The sequence below is a fragment of the Mustela erminea genome, chromosome 7 (genome assembly GCF_009829155.1).
Source record: "Mustela erminea isolate mMusErm1 chromosome 7, mMusErm1.Pri, whole genome shotgun sequence".
NCBI lineage: Eukaryota > Metazoa > Chordata > Mammalia > Carnivora > Mustelidae > Mustela > Mustela erminea.
In genome coordinates, this window is record NC_045620.1 from 83,217,318 (window position 1) to 83,240,565 (window position 23,248).

Genomic DNA, 23,248 nt, shown 5'->3' on the forward strand with positions numbered 1-23,248 from the left:
TCGTTGAATACATTTCGTTGAATACATTAATTAATAGCAGAGGCAGTGTGGAATTTAATTGTAAGGTTAAAAAGGGCAGTAAACAGTATATAGGTACTCAGAGCTGCTCTGCAGTTGGGGACTCGTTTCACATTCCAGTGCCCCGTAGATGGCTGCCTTATGTCTTCCAGTTCAAGATGAAGCGATAGTCTCGTCAATAAAACAAGAAAAGTCTATAAATCACTCTATCATTTTTATCACCCACTGGCACCAAATGGTCTCTAAAAATGAATAAGCTTGGTGTCAGGTAAGAATGAGAAAGGAAATCTTTCCAAGCTATGGTATAGATGTTTGTCCTTCTCAGGTGGGGCTCCTTATGTGGAAATGTTGCTTCTGAGTATGTTGCAGGGGTTGCAGGGGAGACAGAAAAGAAATAAAGAAGCTGAGGTCAGTAATTGCTAAGGTTCTTTTCTTCTATAAAGTTCTAAGACTTTGTAATAGCTTAACTTTAGTAGTATATCGATATATCGTTTTGAAAACTTGTATCCATTCACGTGTACATACATTTTAAAGTTCTCTTTAATTAAACCTGGCCTGCTGAAGGCTAGCTTGATATACTGGCAGCAAAACCTGCAGGCGAAACCTGTGTAAGGCAAGAAAATGTTTTCAAATAACTCAATATCCTGATGGAATACATTTTATAGAATTATTCCTTCTGATGGCAAAGAAATGGGCTTTTAAGGACAAAGGACAACTCAGGCAGGGGCAAGTGTTAGTGCAGCACTGAAGAATCAAGAATTCACTCCTCATTCCCTCACTTCCCCACCTCTCAGGTTTTCTCTGGAAAGCAGATGCTGCCAACTTCAGAGTGTCCTTTAAGTTAGGTGGCTACAGTTTTAAAGGTAACCGAAAAACCAACAAAACAAAACAAAACAAAACAAAAACCCTAAAACGCAAACCCCAAACAAAAGACAAGTGAATTCCCAGAAATCCATTGTCTAGGCAGGCAGTTGAAAAAGAGAAAGAATGAACTGAAAAAGGACAAACCGATTCATTCTGCAGGTGGTGTAATCTGGTCCTTCTCAGAAACAGAGCAATACTCAGGCTCACTGGCTCTCTGTTCCCTTCAAGAGGACAGACCTGGCAGGTTTAAAAAGAAAGAGCCCTGGAAACAAACCAGGGCTGTTTCCTGTTTGATTGAAGGCATTTTGAAGCAAACAGAATCCTGAGGTAATTCACTTTAAAAAATCCTTGTAGACACACTGACATGTATGTTTATGCATTTTTTTAAAAAAAGATTTTATTTATTTGACAGAGATCACAAGTAGGCAGAGAGGCAGGTGGGGGCGGGGAGGAGGAGCAGGATCCCCGCCAAGCAGAGAGCCCAGTGCGGGGCTTGATCCTAGGACCCTGAGATCGTGACCTGAGCTGAAGGCAGAGGCTTAACCCACTGAGCCACCCAGACACCCCGATGTGTATATGCATTTTTATAGTTCTGCTGATGCCACATAATCCCCCTTTGCCAACTGAAATGTCTTTGCAGATGTCTGGGAAATGTCATAGTTAAATAATATCTCAAATTTTCTTTTCGCTGGTTGGAAATAACCAAGTCAGGTCACAGATCTGCCACTACAATAAGTTCATTATGGGTTTTGCACTGCATATCTAGTTTCATAAATAAGGCTGCTATTAGGCTTTGGTTTCTAGAATTCAGTTTACAGGTGTACCCTCCACACTGTTCTCACCCACTGGCTTTTCGTGGATGTCTGCTTCACTCAAATGTGCCCTGAGACCTGGAAAGCCTGGGTAGATGGATGGGCTACTCACTCAGCCGTTTACATGGATTACCTAAAAAAGACAAACAGCACATCTCATTTGCGGAATGGAAAAAGTTCAAGAAATATAGGGTTTAGATTCTTTTTTTTTTTTTTTTTTTTTTTGGACTTTGCAAAGACTTGAGTTAATCACCCTCTGGAGCTCATGGTACACAATCATCCATGCAAGGCCTTTTCTTGTTTTATTTTACTTTATTATTTTCTTTTTTTTCCCCTTTCCCCAATCATCTCCAGCATTCACAGCCATTCTAATGAATTTAATATGTGCTTGGAAATGCATGTATCCCTGAGTTGGGTTTTATACTGTTGTTTTATGAATGTATGTGTTTTCAATCTGTATTGTTCAATGGCTCTTATTCTGTTTATTGCTTTTTGGGGGGGGGAGCAGAAAGAGAGGGAGAGAGAGAATCTTAAGCAGGATCCACACCCACTGGGGAGTGTGACACGGGGCAACACAGGGCTCAACCTCACCGCCCTAAGATCGTGACCTGACCCGAAATCAAGAGTTGGACCAACTGAGCCCCCCAGGTGTCCCTGTTGATTGCTTTTTTACACAATGCTGTTTCTAAGTTCTTTCCTTGTTCCTTTATGCACATGTAGCTAATTTCTTTGAACTGCTGCAATAAAGTTTCATATTATGTGTCCAATACATTTAACATATCCACTCCTCTAGTGATAGATACCCAGACTGCCTCCAATTCCTTTGTACCATGAAGGAGCCTGTGATAAACACATTCGTACATTCATATACCCACGTCTCCTTAGGAACCTGTGTGAAGAGGGATTCCCGAGTCATCCATAGAATTCTAGTGTACATGTATGCGAGCATGGGTGCACAAAGAATGCCCATATCTAATTATAGTCATGCCAGTGGCATGTGAGGGTTCTTTTTTCCCCACATCTTTGGCAAGACTGCCAGCTCATTGCCCAGCTTTCTAATTTTTACAAATCTATTGGGGTGTGAGAGTAATTAGTCTCAATTGGCAGTTTTCCTGTTTACCTGTAATATCGAACTTCTCTTCAATTCTTCCAGGTCAGCTTTCCACTTCTGAGAACGGGCTATTCATAGGCTCTGTTGATGCTCTGACAAAATTCTGTGCTCGACAGAACTACTCAGTTTCCTGAACCTTCTCCTAGGAACATTATGCACACTTCTTTGTAAAATCCAGTTTCAGCAACAACCCCCCACCCCTGATATCTAATCAGGTTCCTCGTGCTCCACTGCCCCCAGGGGTTGTCTCCCCGACCTGCCTTCAGCAAGAATTTTGGGACCGGGGGTTAGCCAGATGCCCCCTTACTCCCGATGTTTCCTCTTAGTAATTTCCCACCCACTGACCCCACCCCCACCCCTTAGCTACAAATTCTCACTTGGCCATGCTGTATTCCTAGTTGAGCCCAATTCCCCCTACCATAAAACCTCACGGCGATCGTCCTAAATAAAATCTGCTTTACTGTTTTTAACAAACAGTGTCATTGAGTACTTTTCTTCTCTAACAGTTTCTTTTGGGTTCTTCATTTGGAGCTCCTTATATAGGCTAAGTTTTTTTTTTTTTTTTTTTAAGATTTTATTTATTTATTTGACAGAAATCACAAGCAGATGGAGAGGCAGGCAGAGAGAGAGAGAGAGGGAAGCAGGCTCCCTGCCGAGCAGAGAGCCTGATGCGGGACTCGATCCCAGGACCCTGAGATCATGACCTGAGCCGAAGGCAGCGGCTTAACCCACTGAGCCACCCAGGCTAAGTTTTTAAAAAGTTTTTATTTAAATTCCAGGTTGGTTAACAGTGTGATATTAGTTTCTGGTGTACAATATAGAGATTCCACACTTCCATACAACACCTGTGCTCATCACAAGTGCCCTTCATAATCCCCATCACCTATTTAACCCATCTCCTGTTCACTTCCCCTCTGGTAACCATGAGTTTGCTCTCTTGAGGTAAGAGTCTGTTTCTTGGTTTGCCTGACTCTCCCTCTCTTCTTCTTCTTCTTCTTTGCTCATTCGTTTCTTTTTTTTTTTTTTAATGTATTTTAAAAGATTTTTATTTATTTATTTGACAGAGATCACAGGTAGCCAGAGAGGCAGGTGGAGAGAGAGAGAGAGAGAGATGAGGAAGCAGGCTCCCTGCTGAGCAGAGAGCTTGACACAGGGCTCGATCCCAGGACCCTGAGATCATGACCTGAGCCAAAGGCAGAGGCCCAACCCACTGAGGCACCCAGGTGCCCTTGTTTTGTTTCTTAAATTCCACATATGAGTGAAATCATATATATGTTTGGTTTTAATTCTCTGTTGGTTTGGAATATCTTCTAAATATTTTCTTTCTGTCTGTCCTCTCTCTGCACAAGTTTGTCGACAACAGCCCTCATTGAACAGAAATCCTTAATTTTGGTGAGGCTAAATCTGTCCCAATTTTGGGTTATGGCTGTGCTTTTTGGTGCTTTTTGGTGCTTTTTGGTGGCTCAGTGGGTAAAGCTACTGCCTTTGGCTCAGGTCATGATCTCAGGGTCCTGGGATCGAGTCCTGCATCGGGCTCTCTGCTCAGCAGGGAGCCTGCTTCCTCCTCTCTCTCTCTCTGCCTGCCTCTCTGCCTACTTGTGATCTCTCTCTGTCAAATAAATAAATAAATAATCTTAAAAAAAAAAAAAAAGAATCTCAGACATCTTAAGGATTTATTTGAAAAAAAAAAAAAAAACCTCTGACTTACAGAGTTCTTCCCCACTCCAAAGTCTGAAATATATTCTACGTGTTCTTCTATTGGCATTATCATTTTATAGCTTTCTAAGGGACCATAAGGCGCCAAGGAACGTGTGGTTATTATAGAGTCCCCCTACCTTTTTGGGTAACAGAGTACTGGCCACCTGGTAGGAGCTAAAGATTCTACCTCTAACTCAAGTCCTGTTTCTCTGGTGGTAAACCGAATAATTGCTGAACTGGCTAGAGAGCCCTTTCTGCTCTGGGCACTGGTGAGGCAGCTGCATGCCTTCTATTTCCCTTGTTCTGGCCACCGTCACCTCATGCTGGGACTCCTGTAGCAGCTTCCTAGTTGGCCTCCTTTCTCATACTTTGGGCTTTTTTCTATTCATTCTCAGTCTTCTTGTCCAAGTGACAGAGCTTAGTAAGTAGCCAGTGAATGTTGGCTATCATTATTATCACTGTCATCATCATTATTATAGAGTTTGGCATTTGAGAGTTACGAGCAAAAAAGGTGTTCAATTGTGATAGTACATGTTGGACCAGTTAAATGCTATTCAGAAAACCTGTGTGGCTTCAACTGTAGTTTTTACCAATCTTTCTGCTTCACCAAATTCAGATTAACAGCTTATCTTTGGTCATTCAGTATCCATTATGGTCTCCAGATCATCATCCTAACATATATTCCTACTGTACAAGATATGAGTAGCTGGAGATTAATCTCTGCAGGTTCTAGAAAATGTCTTGAAATTTTTTAAAATTCAACCTCTGATTTGTCTTTTTATCATAAAAGTCAGGTGCACTGTATCAAAGTCCAGTTAGATGACAGAAACCATATAATAATTGGAAGAGGGAAAGTGTAATATGAATTAGGTTAACTAAAAATGGGATTAACTACTCTGGAGTAAAGGGGATTCTAAAGAATGAGGGATGGTGGGTATGGGGAGCTGCTGCTGCTTTTTGAACACCGTTCCCTAATTTTTTTCCATTATTGCTCCCCTAAAGAGATTTCCTAGGCTTTTTTTTTTTTCCCCTTTGTGCCTCCCTTGCATTAAATTTTAGTGCTGCAGATACACTGTATATCTGTTTAAGTTCTGTGCTCCTTTGGAGGGTTGCACACACCATTGGAAAAACCTGACATTTCACACCAACCTCCTGCTCCCAGAAACCTTTATCACCCCCCACCCCCATCCTGCTCCCAGGAGGATGCCTGCTTTAGGGCTAGGGCTGCAGGTCCAAGGAAGGAATACAATGAAACAGAGCCTTTCTTCCCCCAAGCCTGAGAAGCTGACCTCACTGGAGAGGGTGTAGTGAGTGAGGTGCTGGAAGGCAGGTGGAGAAGCAAGAGGTCATTGACTGGGGTGCCTCTGAGACTTGCTGCAGGACTGAGCACAGCTGAAATTCTGGCACCCGTGGCTGCCACGCACCGCAGGAGAAAGAAAATCCCCTCAACACGGGGAAGAAAAGAACCCTCCCTCTGCAGTGACCTCCAGTGCTCTTTATTCACAAACCATCACGGCCAGCTACAAAAGAAAAATATTTAGTTTCAGCTGCCACATCACAGAACGGGACACTGAAGAGTGGATTTGGAGCTGAGAAGAATTAGTTAACTAGAATATGTACCAAAATAAAGTCTTTCTTTAAAAAAACTCTTTAATTTATTAAGTAATCTCTACCTCCAACGTGGGGCTTGAGCTCACAACACCAAATCAAGCATTGCATGTTCCTCTGACTGAGCCAGCCAGGTGTCCCCAAAAGAAATCATTTTAAATTTAGGGTTCTAATTAAGTTCTGGCTGGTCAAAGTTTTAGCCAGGGTTTTGCTACTTTGTCATATATACAGATAAAAAAATACCCAGGAATTTGTAAAATGCAGGGCATATCAGTAAAGTAATTCATCAATAGTATATGTTGTCATTTACGTGTAAATTTTTATTTTTGACCCACAACCAGTGGTACTTATAATTTGAGTTACTTTCTTGAGAATGGAAGTGAATGTCCGATCTGTCTACTTCCTTCTCCAAACAATTCAACCACACAGTGTTGACCAGCTGATACCACTCTTGCCTTTTTGATAATAACATTTCTCAGGCTAATTCAATGGACATTTGACTGAAACCTGTAGTCAGGTTGGCAAATGCATCAATTCATCAGGACCTGATTATTCTCAGGTGAACAGATGAATTGAGTTTCTGAATTCTAAAACTAAGGTCTAAACCTCAGAGCAGAGGCCCAAATCATTGTAACAAGGAAGCCTGGCCTAGCCAGTGGGACTTCCCTACTCACCATATACTGCACCACCTAAGGGTAATGTCTGCAGCCCAAAAGACAGCCAAGATAGCTAAACAAGTATTTGATCTTGTTTGAAATTTTCCCCTGTGCTAATTGCCTATGGAAGCCTGCAGCTGCATATCCTATAGATGTCTTAAATCCTACCTCTAGTTGGGATTTGACTGTGAAATGGCTTGCTGAAATGGGGCATGGGAATCAAGCTCTCTGGAATGTGGTTTCATGACCTATAAAGTGAAAAAGTTGGTAAAGGTATGTGATTGGTATGTTGAATAAGTACAAATTTCTGACCTAACCGAAATGCACCCTTACTTATTTTTGTCCTCACAGTGGTATGAAGTCAGCAGGTATGAAGTATGAAGTCAGCAGGTAGTCCAAGAGGAGAGCAAGGTCCCCTTTCTCTGTTCTGGGATGAAAATTCTGGTAGGCCCTTAAATTTTCCAGCCATTCTGATGTCATGGACTAACAATTTCCGTTAGAAACACAGTCTTCATGCAGAAACTAGGTATAGTTCTGAGATATTAATCAGAACGCTGCATCTGATTTTAAGGACACCTTCTTTCCTCTCCACAGCCCACAGCAGTTTCATTCTGAAAGCCTGGAGTGGGAAAGGGGAGGGATGTTGGCTGGCTCTTTCTCAGAACTTCTTATCAAGTGAGCAGAAGCATCATTATGCTGGGTATCTTCCACTTGCTCCTGAGACCCACTATTTCATGGCCGACCTTCCTCTCTGCCCAGGGAGGCTGGCCCTGTAGGAATGTGTCCCCTTTCCCTTTAACCTCCAGTTGGGTTTGGCCAATGAGGAGCCCTGGTGGAAGACCAGAGGAAGGGAGAAGAAGGTCAAAGTGTTCATCTGTTGGCTTTTTCCCAATCAGTTTGCCTCTGGCTGGCTGTGTCAGGGTCATTGCTCCTCTTACTGTGGTCTACTCTGAATAGCTCTCCCTTTCCAAGCTCTGAAAATCACTCCTTTAGGGCTAAAGGGTGTCAGCCACTCTGCGGCTTCTAACTCCTACTTCTTAGACTATCCCATGGGTTTCCACTACACCCCTGCAACCCTTTGTAAATAGTCTCTTTGAAAAGAAACTCTTCAAATTATCCTAATTTAAGTGTGCCATCTGTTTCCTGTTGGGACCTTAACTAGGAAAAAAATCCATCAAAATTCATATTGCATAGCAACACTGGAAGTCTAAAAAATCCACTTTTTTTTTTTTTTTCAGATAAACTCACATGACAAAACTCACTCTCAAAAACTCTCCCCACAATATTATTCTCCAAAGTAGTTCAATGACTACTGTACTGTACTGGGTCCATTCTATGTTCAGAAAAGCTGGACTTCGTGCTTCTGGTCTCCTCCAGTGCGTTTCTGCCTTTCTCTTTCAAGCTCTCTTACGGATAATCTCTCCCAGTGGAAGAAACATGGATCTGATTAGTTCCAATATCTTCATGAATCAGTCTCCTCTATTTTCAGGAATATCTGCATTTTAAAAGCAAAACCCTGGATAAAAACAGAAGCTCTAAAAGTAGGCATTTCAGACTTTGACACCAGTGTAGGAGAAGGATTTTGACCTCATCTATTTTGACCAGTAGGAGCCTAATTTTTCTCCTATCTTTGTTCTAACATGTGTCACCTGGAGACACACTTTAAAGTCCCTGCTTCGGTTCTATGCAGCTGTTCCAAGATTTTCTGGTATATCACTTTTTCAAATTCATAGCCTATATCAAGCAGAGCCTTGTGTTCAGTTTTGAAAGTACAAGAAATACCTAAAGATTGTTGGTAATTGTTTCATAGTATGGCTGAAAAAAATCACTCATGTTGCCTCTTTTTTCACATCTTGCCTCCGAATCAGCCCTGCCTCTTTAGTCATACTTAAAAGGAAAGAAATCAACAACATTCAGCAGTCACGGACCCTAAAATAGTAAGCAGCCGGCAGCAGGTTAAGCACACACCAGCACACATGTAATCATTCAAATTGTGTACCTGGCAAATAAGGCTAACAATTTATGCTTTGATCTGACTTGATTATTTGAAAAAATTGCTTTTCTGTGACATAAATATAGATGCTGTTCTGTCTTGCAGCCACATTTCTCCCTAGAAAGCCACATTAATCGTAGGATTCCCTTACAAGGAGACTAGTAGAATGATTTATTCTAAATGGTAAACTAATTAAAAAGGTATCCACTAGTGCTTGTGAAGTTCAAAAAATATTGTCTTCCTTCTTCGCCCCTCTGATTGAAATTAGCTGGTTTCAGTCCCTTAATATTTAGTGTTTACCATGTGCCAGGCACTGTTGCTGCAAAAAATAACAGTACTGAAGAAGGCAAACCAAGTCTCTGTCCATGGTGGTTACATTCCAAGGGAGAGGGAGGTAGGTAATAAACATGTAAATAAATAAATACAATTTCAGGAACTAAGTGCCATAAATAAGATTAAATAAGGTAATATGGCAGATAGAACCTGAGGTGGGATGTGGTTATTTGGTGACATCTGAGTTGAGACCTGAAGACTGAGAAGAGGGCAGTAGTGTGGCCTTCTAGGGAGGAGCTCTGCTAGCAAAGAAAAAGCAAGTGCAAAGGATCTGGGGTAGAAATGAACCTGGTGTGGGGTCTCTGGGTGGCTCAGTCAGTTAAGCATCTGTCTTTGGCTCAGGTCCTGATCGCAGGGTCCTGGGATTGAGCCCCACATGGGGCTCCTTGCTCAGCAGGGAGTCTGCTTCTTTTCCTTTTGCCCCTCCCCACCCTTCACGTGTGCTCTCTTTGTCTCTCTCTCTCAAATAAATAAGATCCTAAAAAAAAAAAAATACAAAAACGAAAGAAATGAACCTGGTGTATGTGAGGGCAGAAAGATGGGCAGTGGAGCTGGAGCAGAGCAAGAGGGACAGCTTAGAAAGGAATAAGGAGATGAGACTCAAGAGGGAAGCCCAGCCAGATCAAAGACCCACAGGAAATTTATGGAGGATTTAAAGCAGGAAAGCTGGGAAGTTGATACAATCTAACTGGTAAGTGAAAAAGATAAGTCTGGGGCTTTGTGGAGAATGGATTGTAGGAATTAGACACAGAAGTGGGGAGACAATGGCTGGGAGGAGACAATTACAGGAGCTAGTGACTTGGCCTAGGGTTTCAGTAAAGAGGACATGCTGGGCCATACAGTGCTTCTGTGAAGATAGGAACGTCTCCCCCTCCCCTTAGTGGCCCCAAATACCAGGTAGATTACATGTGGGGTGTGGAGAAGAAAGGAAGCCAGATGACTCAGGTTTGTACCAGCATAATGGGGTGGACTGTGGTGGAATCACTAGTTTTTTTTTGGGTCACGTTCACTTACAACACCATAAAGTGGGTGTACCCATTTCCCAATATGCAAACTTAGTAGCATTTATCACAAGGACAAAGTCAAGTAGTTTGGCTATGGAAGGAAGTTACCACTTCAACCAACACCGGAAACCTTATGCTGACGTTATGGAAATAGCATTTGTGAGATATCCAAACAACTTATGTTGCCTTCCCAGTAAACCCTTGTCCACATGGCTCCCCAACCCATTGAGTCAATGGCATGCATTGAGTTACAGAGAGCGAGTGAGAGAGAGAGAGAGAGAGAGAGAGAAAACAAAACAAAACAAAAAACAGCCAAGAATGGGTAAGTCGTCATTTAGCTTTGAGTTTCAAAGTAGGGTTTTTAAAAAATCCGGGCAAGACAATAGTTTGAAATCAACTGCTTTTGACCAGCAAAGGCCAGACTGTGTTGAGAGGGGGAAAAAAAATGTAACTTTATCTACCAATGAGGCAGAGCTTGGAGAACTGCCCCTGAGCAGATCGCGGATAGTGCCAGGAAGAACACAGGATATGACGTCAAAGTCATTTTCCCATGAGAGGAAAAAAAGATCAAGTTTAAGCAGCAGGCAGGAAGTTGGAAGATTCAGAGGGTATAAGCACAGGCTTGCCCCAGGCGAGTGGTGGCAGAGTCCTAAAGCTGAAGAGATGTGTACCCAGCTTTCCATTTGGAACCAGGCCAACTACACAAAAGTGGATATGCTGTGGTTAGGCAACAAGAGGCCTTATGACCGTGCTTCCAGTTCTAGGAGCCTGTTGTGTTTTCCGTAGGAGAAAATGGCAAAGGCTAACAGGATGAATGGGCTGGAGGAGGCCTGGTTTTGGGCCAAGAAGGTGGGAGAATCATTACCCCTGCAGGCTGTGGCAGGGACTGTAGCTGTTGGTAGAATGTGGAATCAGTGTAGGCCCAAAGTCTGGGGAGAACAATCTCCTCACCAGAGGAAGCTGGGAAGTCCTGGATGTTGGCAGACAGACTCCCTGCAGCTCTCCTGCAGAAGAGAAGCCTGGGGATGAAGGACAAACGCTGAGGAAGGACTGAGGGTTTGCCAAGACAGACTGTTTTAAATCTAAAGGGACTGAGCTATGCTTAATCAGCAACATCAGGTTCTTTCCACTCACATGAGGAATGGGAACTTTTTAGCAAGAAGTCATTATAGACAATCAATGTTTTGTTTTATTGGCATATCTGATTTTTAGTGCATACATTTCAAGATTGCTACATTAGGAAGGTCTGTTTCTTTTTACTGAATGAGGAAAGCTCAGCTTGATGTACCTCACCCAAAATGGGCAGAGGGGGAGAAAGGAAAAAAGAGGGCAAGGGTTGACGGTCAACATTGGATGCCTCCAGGGAAGTTAACTGGGACACAGAAGAGGGAGAAAGACACATTTTTTTACTGTATACTTTTTGTACCTTTTGCATTTGTGTCAGGCATAAGCATTAACTTTCAAAAATAAATTAAAATGGGAAAAAGAACAGTTTCTGAAATTAAAAAAAAAAAATGCAGGGGCACCTGGCTGATTCAGTAGGTAGACCATACAACTCCTGGTCTCAGAGTTGTGAGTTTGAGCCTCGCATTGGATGTAGAGATTACAAAAAGATAAATACATAAACCAAAAAGGGCAGATACACAAAATCTGATAGTGAATGCTTGACAATTGGCATGAAGTACTTTTTATCTTGCCAGGAATCTTCTCTGTGCACCTTGTGGTTGTTCCTTTCATTGGCACTGATGTTTTGTAAGCTGTCCATCTTGCCTCTCCAGCTTGTCTATGCTGTCTGCGCTTTGTACCCCAAACACATACCATACATTCAGTAGGTAGGCCATCACTTCTAAAGGGAAAATAATCCTACTGACCCAGTCTTGCCTGCCATCCTGGATTGAGGCATGGGAAGGATTGATGAGGGGTATTTGTCCCCCTCCTGGACATGTCTATCCCTTTGGCATCAAAGAGCAGCGTGGAAGTAATGGAAAGAATTTGGGCACGGGAGTCAAACTCACCAGGACTGAGCCCTGCAAGCTTCAATTTGTTGGGTGAGACTTGAGTCTTCTTTCACACAGTGGAGTTCATACAAACCTCATTGGGCTACTCTAACACAATGCTAGAATCATTCTGATTACTCCCAACCCCCAGTCCAAGAGATCAGAGATTAATTTTTGAAAGATTTTGCATCTTCCCAGACTCTGCATATTTCTTCTTCCAACCCCCATTCTATTATACCTACCTTGATAAACCCTATTAGTATCTGCTATGGTCTGGGTTCAAGCCTTTAATTTAAAATGTAACTGGGCACAGGGCCACCTATAATAAAGTCTATTTGTTAGTATCCCTTGCAACAAGATGTCTCATGTTCTATGGCCAGTGGATTTAAGTATGTGTAGCATATGGGCTTCTCCTGATCCTTCCTTCCTGCTGACTGGAACACAAACAAAAAGGAAGGAATTGAAGAAACTGCTGGACAGGGATGTGGAAGTCAAATCCTGAGGCCAGTAAAACTAGGAGCTTGCAAGAATCTTGGTTCTTGACACCTTGGTGCTCTACTTTGGCCTTATTAGCCTAACTGGATTTTTGTGTAAGAGAGCAGTGAATCTCTTATGTTTACATTACTTGGGCTTTTCCGTCACTTGTAACCTAATCTAATGAATATAACAAAGTTGCATCATGATACTTCTAACTTCTTCCCCCATACCAATCCTGGGGTTTCTAAATGCTAATGGTCAAATGACTAAGAGATCACAGCCAATACCTAGTACCTTCTCCCACCTCACCTGTGCTGCTTAGCAGTGTGTCCAGTTTTCTCCAGTAACCACTTCAGATCTCATTTGTTCTCTTCAAACTTTTCTCTCTTCCTTCTCCCGTTTCCCTCTCAGCAGTTGGTCTCTCCTTATTTCAGAAGGAAAATACAAAAACCCATTAAATAGAGACTACTCCCTCATGACCCACTTCCTAGATTATCCATATCCACACCCATTTTTTTTTTTCCTTTCCTCCAGTTACAGTGAGATTAGCTTCTGAAGACTAATTCTTTCCCTTGCTAAGGACCCAGTCTCTTCCATCCCACAAAGAGACTACCCTACTACTGTCTATTATCTTCCTCCTTTATTCCACTGGCTCCTTTTCAGTTTCAACCATCCTCAAGTAGTTCTCATATGCAAAACAAACACATAAAAACCTTCCTTCAGCCTTGCATTCCTGTCCAGTTTTCTCTTCTTCCCTGCTTCCCTCTCCTCCCTCTTCCCTTTCTAACACCCTCCCCATCTCCTCCTCTCCACAGTCAAACTACTTGACTTTTCTAGGATCTTCTCAAACTTCCCGAGCATGGTTTCTGCTCCCACCACTCCACAAAAATACTGTTGTCAGGGTCACCAACACCTTCCTTGTAGCCAAATCAATGGATATTTCTCAGTCCCCAACTTGCTTTGCTTCTCAGTAATGTGACTCTGTAGACCACCACTCCTTAATGCGTTCTCTTTTCTTAGCTTCCACATCATTTATCTCTCCTGGCTTTGTCTTTTTTTCCAATGACATCTCTTTCTCAGTCCTTGTTAAGTTTTTTTTTTTTTTCCTTTACTCCATAAATGTTAATCTTCCTGTCTGTCTAGGTCACGACTTCCTGGGAAGTTTCATTCACTTATAGGACCTCAGGCTGGTGATCCCCAAATCTTCATTACCATCTCCAAGGTAGATCTCATTTTGGGGCTTCAGAGTCATACATTCAACAAGCAACAGAGCAGCATCATGGATGTATTATAGTGATCTCAAACTACCTTCATCCCCTACCCCCAGACCTGCTCTTCTGTTAGTCCAATTTAGTAAATAAACAACCATCCATCTAGTTGTCCAAAACAGTCATGGGTCTTCTTTAATCAATCATAAAGTCTTGCTAAGTTTACTCTTAAATGTGTTAAATATGTTTCAGATCCATCCACTTCTCTCCATTCTCACTGTTACTTCCCTCATGCAGTTCCCCACCATCTCTCCCTTGGGCTATTCTAAACTTGAGCTCTGCTTTCCAGTCTTGCACACCCATTCTCTGCAGTACAGCTGAGTGATCTTTCAAAAGTGCAGATCTGCCCTTGGCATTCGCTGATTCCTTGTGGCCATTAGGATAAAGCTTAATATCTTGGCTTTCTTACAAAAGCTGTCTGATACGTCTCCAGCCTGTGTCTTGGGCTTCTTCTCTTGCCATTTCCCTCCTTTTATTCTCCACTTGGCCACATTCAACTTCAGTTCCTCAAATACGTGCGGCTCTCTATTTGTGCTGAGACTCTGAACAGGCCAAGCTGTTTCCTCTGCTGGGAATCCTCTCCCCACTGCCCTCATCTGCCACCCTCCTTCATCCTTGGTTACCTCCCCCTTCTTTCCGGTCCCTGATTGTTATCACTTTCATCTAAATAACCTTCTCTGACCTCCCAAGTTTGGTTTAGTACCCCTCCTATGTGCTTTCTGCCAACCACAAAGACTGAGATCTTATTTCTGTCATAGCACTTACACATCACATTGTAATTGTTTACTTATCCACTTCCTTTTACTAGATTTTTGGCATTATGAGGGTAGGGATCATTTCTATTTTACTCATCTTTATATCCCCAGTGTTGCCCGCTTAGTAGATGCTCAATATATTTTTAGTGACTACGTGAACCCAAAGTAGGTATCTGGTATTCAATACATGTGTCCTCTTCTCAGTGGCTAAACTCATCTGACTAGTTAGGCAATTGAGAGATACTCAGTGAAACAACGCTTCTGGTGAGTGAAAAGAAAGAATCCCTCTCTTTAGACATTTTTATTTAATGTTTTTTTAATATTGCTAAGTTCAACAAAGCTCTGGAAATTGTGATGCTCACTCAGAGAAAAAGATTAAATTAAAATCAGCTCTTGCTTTCCAATTAAGCTGTCAACAGGCTTCCCTCTTTGAGGTTTCCCCAGGAGTCCCATAGACTAAGGAGAGAGAAAAGGTTTATCTTAACTGTGAGCAAAGACCCTTATTAATTTCCTACTCTATGCAGGAGTGGAGTTCCTCTCTCTTCCATCTTGTGATCTCAAGTTGCTAAAAAATTAAAAATAGTTCTTCATCATTCATGAAGGATGAAGGGTCCACTTCTCAAATATTCAGTGAATATTTAACTGAATGCTGACTATATGCAAGACACCTCTTATTTGTCACAATCTCAGGTTTTAAGAAGGATCATTGGGGCGGGTATGTGCCATGGTGAGTACTGTGAAGTGTGTAAACCTGGCGATTCACAGATCTGTACCCCTGGGGCAAATAATACATTATATGTTAAAAAAAAAAAAACCTTAAAAAAAAAAGAAGGATCAAACTTTTGTCTTTTGCAAGTATTTTATTCTCTCGCAGACCTCCCTTCAAGAGGCCCCCTGGCCTTGAAGAAGCAGAATGAAATCAGAGATATAGTTTCAGTCACAGTCATTCAAGTCTAAATCACATTACAGATTTAAGACACCAAAAAAATTTTTGCTCTGAGCTGTTTTTCTAATCATATTGATCATGATGCATTGCACTACTTACATGCTCTGATCCAGTCATTCCAGATGGTCCCTAACTTATAATGATTTGACTTAACAATTTTCTGACTTTATGATAGTTTAAAAGCGATATGCATTCAGTAGAGTGAATTTTAAGTTTGGATCTTATTCTGGACTATCGATGGACAATTTGAGCTCTTGTGACACTGGGCAACAGCATCCCAGTCAGCCTTGCAATCAGGAGGGTAATAACCGATATACTTACACACATTCTGTCCCCGTACAACCATTCTATTTTTCTCTCTCAATATAGTTCAGTAAATTACATGAGATATTCAGGGCTTTATTGTAAAATAGGCTTTGTTTCACCAACTGTGGGCACATGTAAGTGTTCTGAGCACAGTTAAGGTAGGTGAGGCTAAGCTATGATGTGCAGTAGTATTCAAAGCATTTTCAACTTAAGATATTTTCAACTTATGATGGGTTTATTGGAACGCAACCCCATTGTAAATCAAGATAGATCTGTATATATTAGCCCCTGATACATGTTTGTTGGTCATAAAATAGTTTTCTCCATGAGAAGATAATTGGTTTAGAAGGATCAGAAATTTTAGTGTTATTAAAAAACCCATTTCATTATCTTCAACTTCACTTAGAGAACTGAACTCCTGGAATTCTCCAAAAACATGGCATTACTTTTGTTGGCCCCCATGTAAGTTGAGCTTGCTTAAACACAACACCAGAAAACAGAAAGCCAATGCTGGCATTTCAGAAATGCTGTGTGAGCTGGAAAGAAAGCATGCAAACAGAAGCAAATGAAAGAGGGCCTTAAAAGTCACAGAGTGCTTGCCAGCCAGGAAGATAATGTCACTGTTTAAGATTCCATTTTGTTTCATTACACCTAGTTCTCCAAATAAATAAAGACTTCTATCACCTTTCCACATAAAGAGAAACTGTAAAAAAGCAAAGTCACAAAATAGGTTTTCTGGAAATATTCTCACTTGTTTGCATGTAAATCTTCTCTAGTGAAATGTGGTTATAAGTGAACTTACGATTCAGACCAAGGGTACTTCAGAATCCAGAAAGTTGACTGGTAGCTCAAAGTGTCAGCCATTATGAGCAATGATAATGACCTACATCAAATTAATGTCATATTCTCAGTAAAAATTTAAACTACTACATGTGTTGCCCATTCTTTCATTCATGTCTCTCTCATTTGATGGTATATTTTATGGGTGAGCAGGCTTAATTCATAATACAGAAATACATAAAAAGGTTAAGATCAACTATCTATTCAAATTCCCATCATAACCAAATATTTTTGCAGATCAAAAAGATACTCAAACTGCTGTGATAGATCAACATATAGCTAAATTGCAATACAGGCTAATATGGACAGATCCTTGGAATCTGTTAGGGGATTTCAAATGTTGCATCTCAGAATTTCTTTAAGACTCTGGTTCTGTTATATTTCAGAGAGGCTACTGAGCTCTTCAACTGAAGTTTTCTTAGTCTGGGACCATCTGCTCTGACAAGTCTCATTCCACACAAAGACCAGCACCCAAGTCCTAAAGGACTAAGATGAGGTAGAATGAGTACTAATGCACCGGTGCCAAAGAGTCAGATTATCTTGTTCCCATAGGTTAGCAGTTAATGAGATTCTTAACCACAGTAGAGCCGGGGGGCTAAACATAAAAAGTATGTTGCAAAATTACAGGAAATGCTGGCTTCAGCATAACTGGATCATCTCCAAAAGGGGACTACTTATCTCCATATTTTCGAACTCCCCTCACTCAGTCTCTAGTTTATTTACAGCGAATAACTGCTCATTGTTACCTACTTTGATAAAAGAACATCTAAGCACTGATATCTGGGGCCAGACTGGATTAAGGCGTGGACTCATGCCTTGTCTGAAGAATTCCTTGTGTTTGTGAAATTCCACCCAGACATTTTCAATGGTCCTTTTGTATTTGAAGAGGAATTAAAACACTTTGGTAAATAAATATGGTCATATTTGAAGTCAGGAGTAATAATGAAACCATAAAAGCACCTTTAAACAAACCGTTGATTATAAACTCTCAACCTTTTAAACTCCTAAAGCACATGCCAAAGCGGTAAACGTTCTCTTAGTGCTTGTCTGCAAAAGGCCACGTCTCAAGAGTAGTATCTCTGACTTTCACTTCATCATATCACAGGTATCACTTCATAGTTATTTATATTCGTTACCTCTGCCACAAGATACCAACTTTGCATAGGACACCTCATTTAGGAATTCCTGCCATAGTCGAGTTCTTTGAATAAAATCAATCAAAAATATAATTAACTTTTGCATTCATGCAATGTGACTAGTATAGAAATTACACTAACAAACTTGTTAGAATTTACACACTCAAGTGAACACTGTTTCTTTCAAAAAGTCATCTTGAGAGGCTATACTTATTCCAGAATTGCAAGCAGCTGTTTGGTGGGTGTGTGTGTGAGACAGAGTCAGAGGGACAGAGAGCTCCAAGAAACTGTCAATCTCTTCTTGTTAGGATTCCTTCTTATAATGTCCACACCTGGACATGTGGATAATTACTATGGCTTCTCAGGGGAGAGGCACAATTAATTCTCAAACCCACCAACCCATCCCCAACCCCTGTTACACTCAACTCTGAAAGTAATTACTTTAGGGATACTAACATGTTGTTAAGACCCCTCTTATCACGTTACTAAGATCCTAATATGTTACTAAGAATTCCTTTCCTTACCCCTTCTCACCTGCACCTGAGCCCATCTCTGCTTTGGGAGCCCTTACCTACTGTAGGTATTCGAATTCCTTTTGTAGGAAATTCCTTCTTTTGTCCTTGTACAGCTAGGTACAACTGTCAACTACTGTTTCTCTACCTAGGGATCTCTCCCTTGTAAGGGTCTATTCAGCCAGAGCAGTCTCACCCTGGTTGAACTGCCATTTTGTTGTAAAACTTAAATTGACTTTGCCCCACCCCCCCAGGGGACCTTACTTAAAAGCTAGTCCGGGAAACCAGTCCCAGGTAACAAATACAAGGGTGGGTCAGGCCAGGTGGAGGTATTCAATCAGTGGTGGCGCATACTGTCTCCTGGCTACCCCGAGGAGTATGGGTTCCGCCCTCTGGGCACCTTTGAGGTGCCAATTCTGAACTAGGTGATAGGCTGGTTCAAATGTCTACTAGGGTAAATTGTAATTCAGTTGGTCACCTAGCATCACTGTGGAGTTTCCTGTGTGTGTTACAATCTCATTGGCCACCTGTGTGTGGCCAGGCCCAACCACATGGCCTTTGCTCTATAAAAGTTAGTCTGTAAAGCAAGGAGGGGTTGTCCTCTGTGTAGGATCGGCCCCCAACCGGTCTGTTTGACGGTCGGTCTGATTCCTGATGCTTGGCGGGAAATAGAGCTTTGCTTGACCTTCGCTTTGTATCAGTCTTGCTCCTTTAAAAACGGACCCATTATTGGGGTACCCAATTTTGGGGGGACCCAACACCCTCATGATTCAAGTTTTGGACAACTTTATGGGCACTTAGGATTCAGGTGACTATGGTTAATTACATCATGGATTAAAAAAGATTTGGGGTTGCTTGCCAATACAATAATTTTAACTTTTTTTTTTTAAAGATTTTATTTATTTAACAGACAGATCACAAATAGGCAGAGAGAGGGGGGGAAGCAGGCTCCCTGCAGAGCAGAGAGCCCACTGTGGGGCTTGATTCCAGGACCCTGGGATCATGACCTGAGCTGAAGGCAGAGGCTTAACCCACTGAGCCACCTTGGCACCCTAATTTTAACATTTTGATGAGACATTACATCACCATTTCAAAGAACTCATTTTCCAAAGGTTGTTTGACAAGCCAATTCAAAGTGAGGAGTATCTGAACGTGCTGCATTCCCATAGAGGTGTGGTATGCAAAACAATTGTGCTAACCACACAATAAACAGAAAAAGGGACAGAAGAGCCTTGTCACTGAGTGAGTGCTCCTGTTAGCTGAATGAGTCATACAGAGTGCCAAAGGGCTATTAGTCAAACTACTGCACGCTTTGATTCTCACTTCCTCTTGTCTTTCATTTCCAAACTAGGCAGCCTTTTAGTTCAAAGAATTCTGAAGTAGATCATCCCCTACAATTGGGAATCATTGTTTATAACACAAGGACAGTTGATGTTTTGACTCTACTGGCACTCATAATTTAAAAATAGAAACTATTAAAGTGCAACATAGTTATCTCTGCTTCAACAAACAAAACTTGGGAATTTAACTGAATCTTGGTGACTTAAGTCCCTGAATTAGGTGGACATAGGAAACAGAGGTTCTAGTACCAAATTTATCAGTCAAGAGCCACTTTGCCTGACTAGGCTTTGGTTTCTCAACTGTAACTTGCTTGATGGAGGGATAGTCCTAGTTTCATATTCTGTATTTTTATTAATAGTTACACAGTAATATGATATAGTAGAACTTTAGGAAATTCCAAGGTGGACAGATCTTAATTTTCCCTTTCAGTCTTGGATTGATTTTTGTGCCTTTCCTACCAAAGACAGGCTCTCAAGTCTGTATAACATACTTCTGGGCTGTAATTGATATTCCTTGTCTTTTCTCCAGGAGAATTCTTTTTTTCTCTTCTGGCATCATCCCTGGGTTTCTTTTTGTTGCCCAGTTACCTACTATTGTTACCTTTTGTTATGTCTACACATTTTCCATTTTTATCTTTTTAGCCAATAAAAACCATTTTCTTATCAAACAAATAGCTTCTGTAACCTTCATTCTTTTGACTGTTTTTGTTAATGCTCCTACTTAGAGACTGTTTTGGTAGCTAATAGTTCAGAGTTCTAACAGTTTCGTACAATTAACTAAGAAATAGTTTTTGAGCATCTACCTTGTGCGAGGCACCATGATAGCTCATCAACTGGGTTAAGAATTCCTTCAGTGTATACTCTCATTAAAGTGGGGAAGGAGCGGATAGGACATCAGAAGCACAGGCAACAAAAGCAAAAATAAACAAGTGGTACAATATAAACTAAAACCCTTTTGAACAGCACAGCAAACAATAGAATTTTGAAAAGGCAACCTGTGGAATGGGAGAATTTATTTGCAAACTGTATCTGATAAGAAACTCATACGATTCAATAGTTTTTAAAAAACAACTAAAGTTGATTAAAAAATGGGCTAAGGACTTGAATAGCTATTTCTCTTAAGAAGATATACAAATGGCCAATAAGTATATGAAAATGCTCAATGTCACTAATCATCAAGGAAATGAAAATCAAAACCACAGGGAGATGTCATTTCATATCTATCAGGTTGGGTCTTTTTTTAAGACATTTTCTTTATTCACTTGAGAGAGACAGAGCAAGCAAGAGCACAGCTGGTAGGGGTGAGAGGGAGAAGCAGACTCTCTGCTAGGCAGGAAGCCCAACACAGGGCTGGATCTCAGGACCCTGGAATCATGACCTGAGTTGAAGGCAGACATTTAACTGACTGCGCCACCCAGGTGCCCCAGACAGGTTGGCTATTTAAAAAAAAAAAAAAAAAAAGACAACAAAGCATTGGCAAGGTTGTAGAGAAATTGGAATTCTTGCACACTGTTGGTGGAAATGCAAAATGGTGCAGCCACTATGGCACATACACACACACACACACACACACATACACACACACAACCCTCAAGAAGTTAAAAATATATCTACCGTTTGATCCAGCAATCCCGTTTCTGGGTATTACCCAAGAGAATTGAAATCAGGTTCCAGAGGAGATACTAGCCCTCCTGTGTTCACCATGACACTATTCACAAGAGCCAAGGTATGGAAACAACCTAAAAGTCCAACAGGTGAACAGATAAAGAAAATATGGTATATACATACTCTGGAATGCAATTCAGCCTTAAAAAAGAAATTTTACAATATGAAATATGGACAATACCTTAAGGACATTGTGTTAAGTGAAATAAGCCAGTCACAGAAAGACAATCCTGCATGAATCTACCTATAGGAAGGAATGGCACTATTTCCCGGATGTGAATTTCTCTGGTTATAGGATTAGAAATGATCATGAGTTTCTTCATCAGTGAGTTTGCTGTTACTTTCTAAGCAGCTGCCCGGATCTTGTAACTGATCGTGTTGCCCTTACTGAATAACCCACTAAACACCTTTGTGCTTGACTGATTGTGATTCTCATCTAACAAGTTTATAGGTCTTCATTAAATCCATTCATGTACTCATGCCACTTCTGGTTCTATCTTACTTCGTTCTAATTTCAAACCCTTTTTTTCTTTTTATTGTTGTTCACTTAAAAATTTTTGTTATTGATGTTTTAATCTTCTTAATTATAATTTTGGTTAGCTACCATAAATCATTTTAAAAACAGTGAAAGAAATAGACTTCAAATCCCACTCAATAAACAAGGGCTAAGGAACAAACATGGTGGCTGTGTACACAGGAATGGAGCAAGAATTTCTTTTTTTAAAGATTTTATTTATTCATTTGACAGACAGAGATCACAAGTAGGCAGAGAGGCAGGCAGAGAGAGAGGAAGGGAAGCAGGCTTTCTCTCTCTGAGCAGAGAGCCTGATGCGAGCAGAGAGCCCGATGCAGGGCTCGATCCATGGACCCTGAGATCATTACCTGAGCTGAGGGCAGAGGCTTTAACCCACTGAGCCACCCAGGAGCCCTGGAGCAAGAATTTCAAGGTTCAAATTCCAACTTCTGTAGTCATGGGCCATGTGAACCTTGGGCAAGATACTAGAATACAATGTACCTGGTTTTTGTCATGACATGGAGACAAGAATTCCTGTGTCACAGAGCTCTTTTCAACTTTAAATAATATACGTAAAATTGTGCATTTAGAACAGTGCTTGACACATAACAAATAGTCATATGTTAGTTGTGAGGAATTTATTTTATGCTGTGGTTGAACTTTAACACACGTAGCTGAGTTTACAATCTAATGTCAACCTAAATAGACCAGTATTTCCACATCATCTAACAGAATGTTTGGACATGATGCTTTACAATAGTCACTAGGGAAACTCTGATACTCTGATCTCATTTCCTCTGTTTTCTGCTGACAATATTATCAAATACAGGCATACTTCTTTAAGGGAAGCTGAATATTGAAATCTGGATTTATAGGTTCAAGATTTATTTTATGTAAACATCTGAATATTTGACATTTTTAAAAACAAAACACAACTTATACTTTGCCAGAAAGAATTTGAAGTAGCAAAATATTAAGATTCAAAGGACTTTTTTTGTTCTTAGCCAAAGGACTTTTTTTTTGTTTCTGTTTTTTAAAAGGCAAGAGCAACAGAAAAAAGATGTACATGAAAAGAAGGGAGAAAAACTGTATTAGAACACATTGGTTAAAGGAAGTTACTATAGTTGAAAACAGAACTGCATTTCCTCAGAGGGCAGCCAAAGCAAAGAGACAAACATGAGAGGTCCCAACTCTATCTAATGACAGGAAGTTTGCCATTAATCAGGAGAAACACTTGCTTCTAAGCTAACAGAGCATGTATGGAGAACTTTGTTCATGATGGTTAAGAACTTTGACAGCAGGGACGCCTGGGTGGGCTCAATGGGTTAAGCCTCTGCCTTCTGTTCACGTCCTGATCTCGGGGTCTTGGTGTTGAGTCCCGCATGGGGCTCTCTG

The 23,248-nt window shown here is 41.1% G+C and overlaps 1 long non-coding RNA gene across 1 annotated transcript; it reads right to left on the reverse strand.

The window, feature by feature from the left end:
* Window positions 1-1,439: 1,439 nt before the first annotated feature.
* Window positions 1,440-13,978, reverse strand: LOC116595650. The gene is made up of 3 exons (XR_004287793.1): window positions 12,881-13,978; window positions 2,815-2,947; window positions 1,440-1,827 (listed from the first exon to the last, which is right to left on the reverse strand). It is a non-coding gene; the product is annotated as an uncharacterized LOC116595650 (long non-coding RNA).
* Between the last annotated feature and the right edge of the window lie 9,270 nt (window positions 13,979-23,248).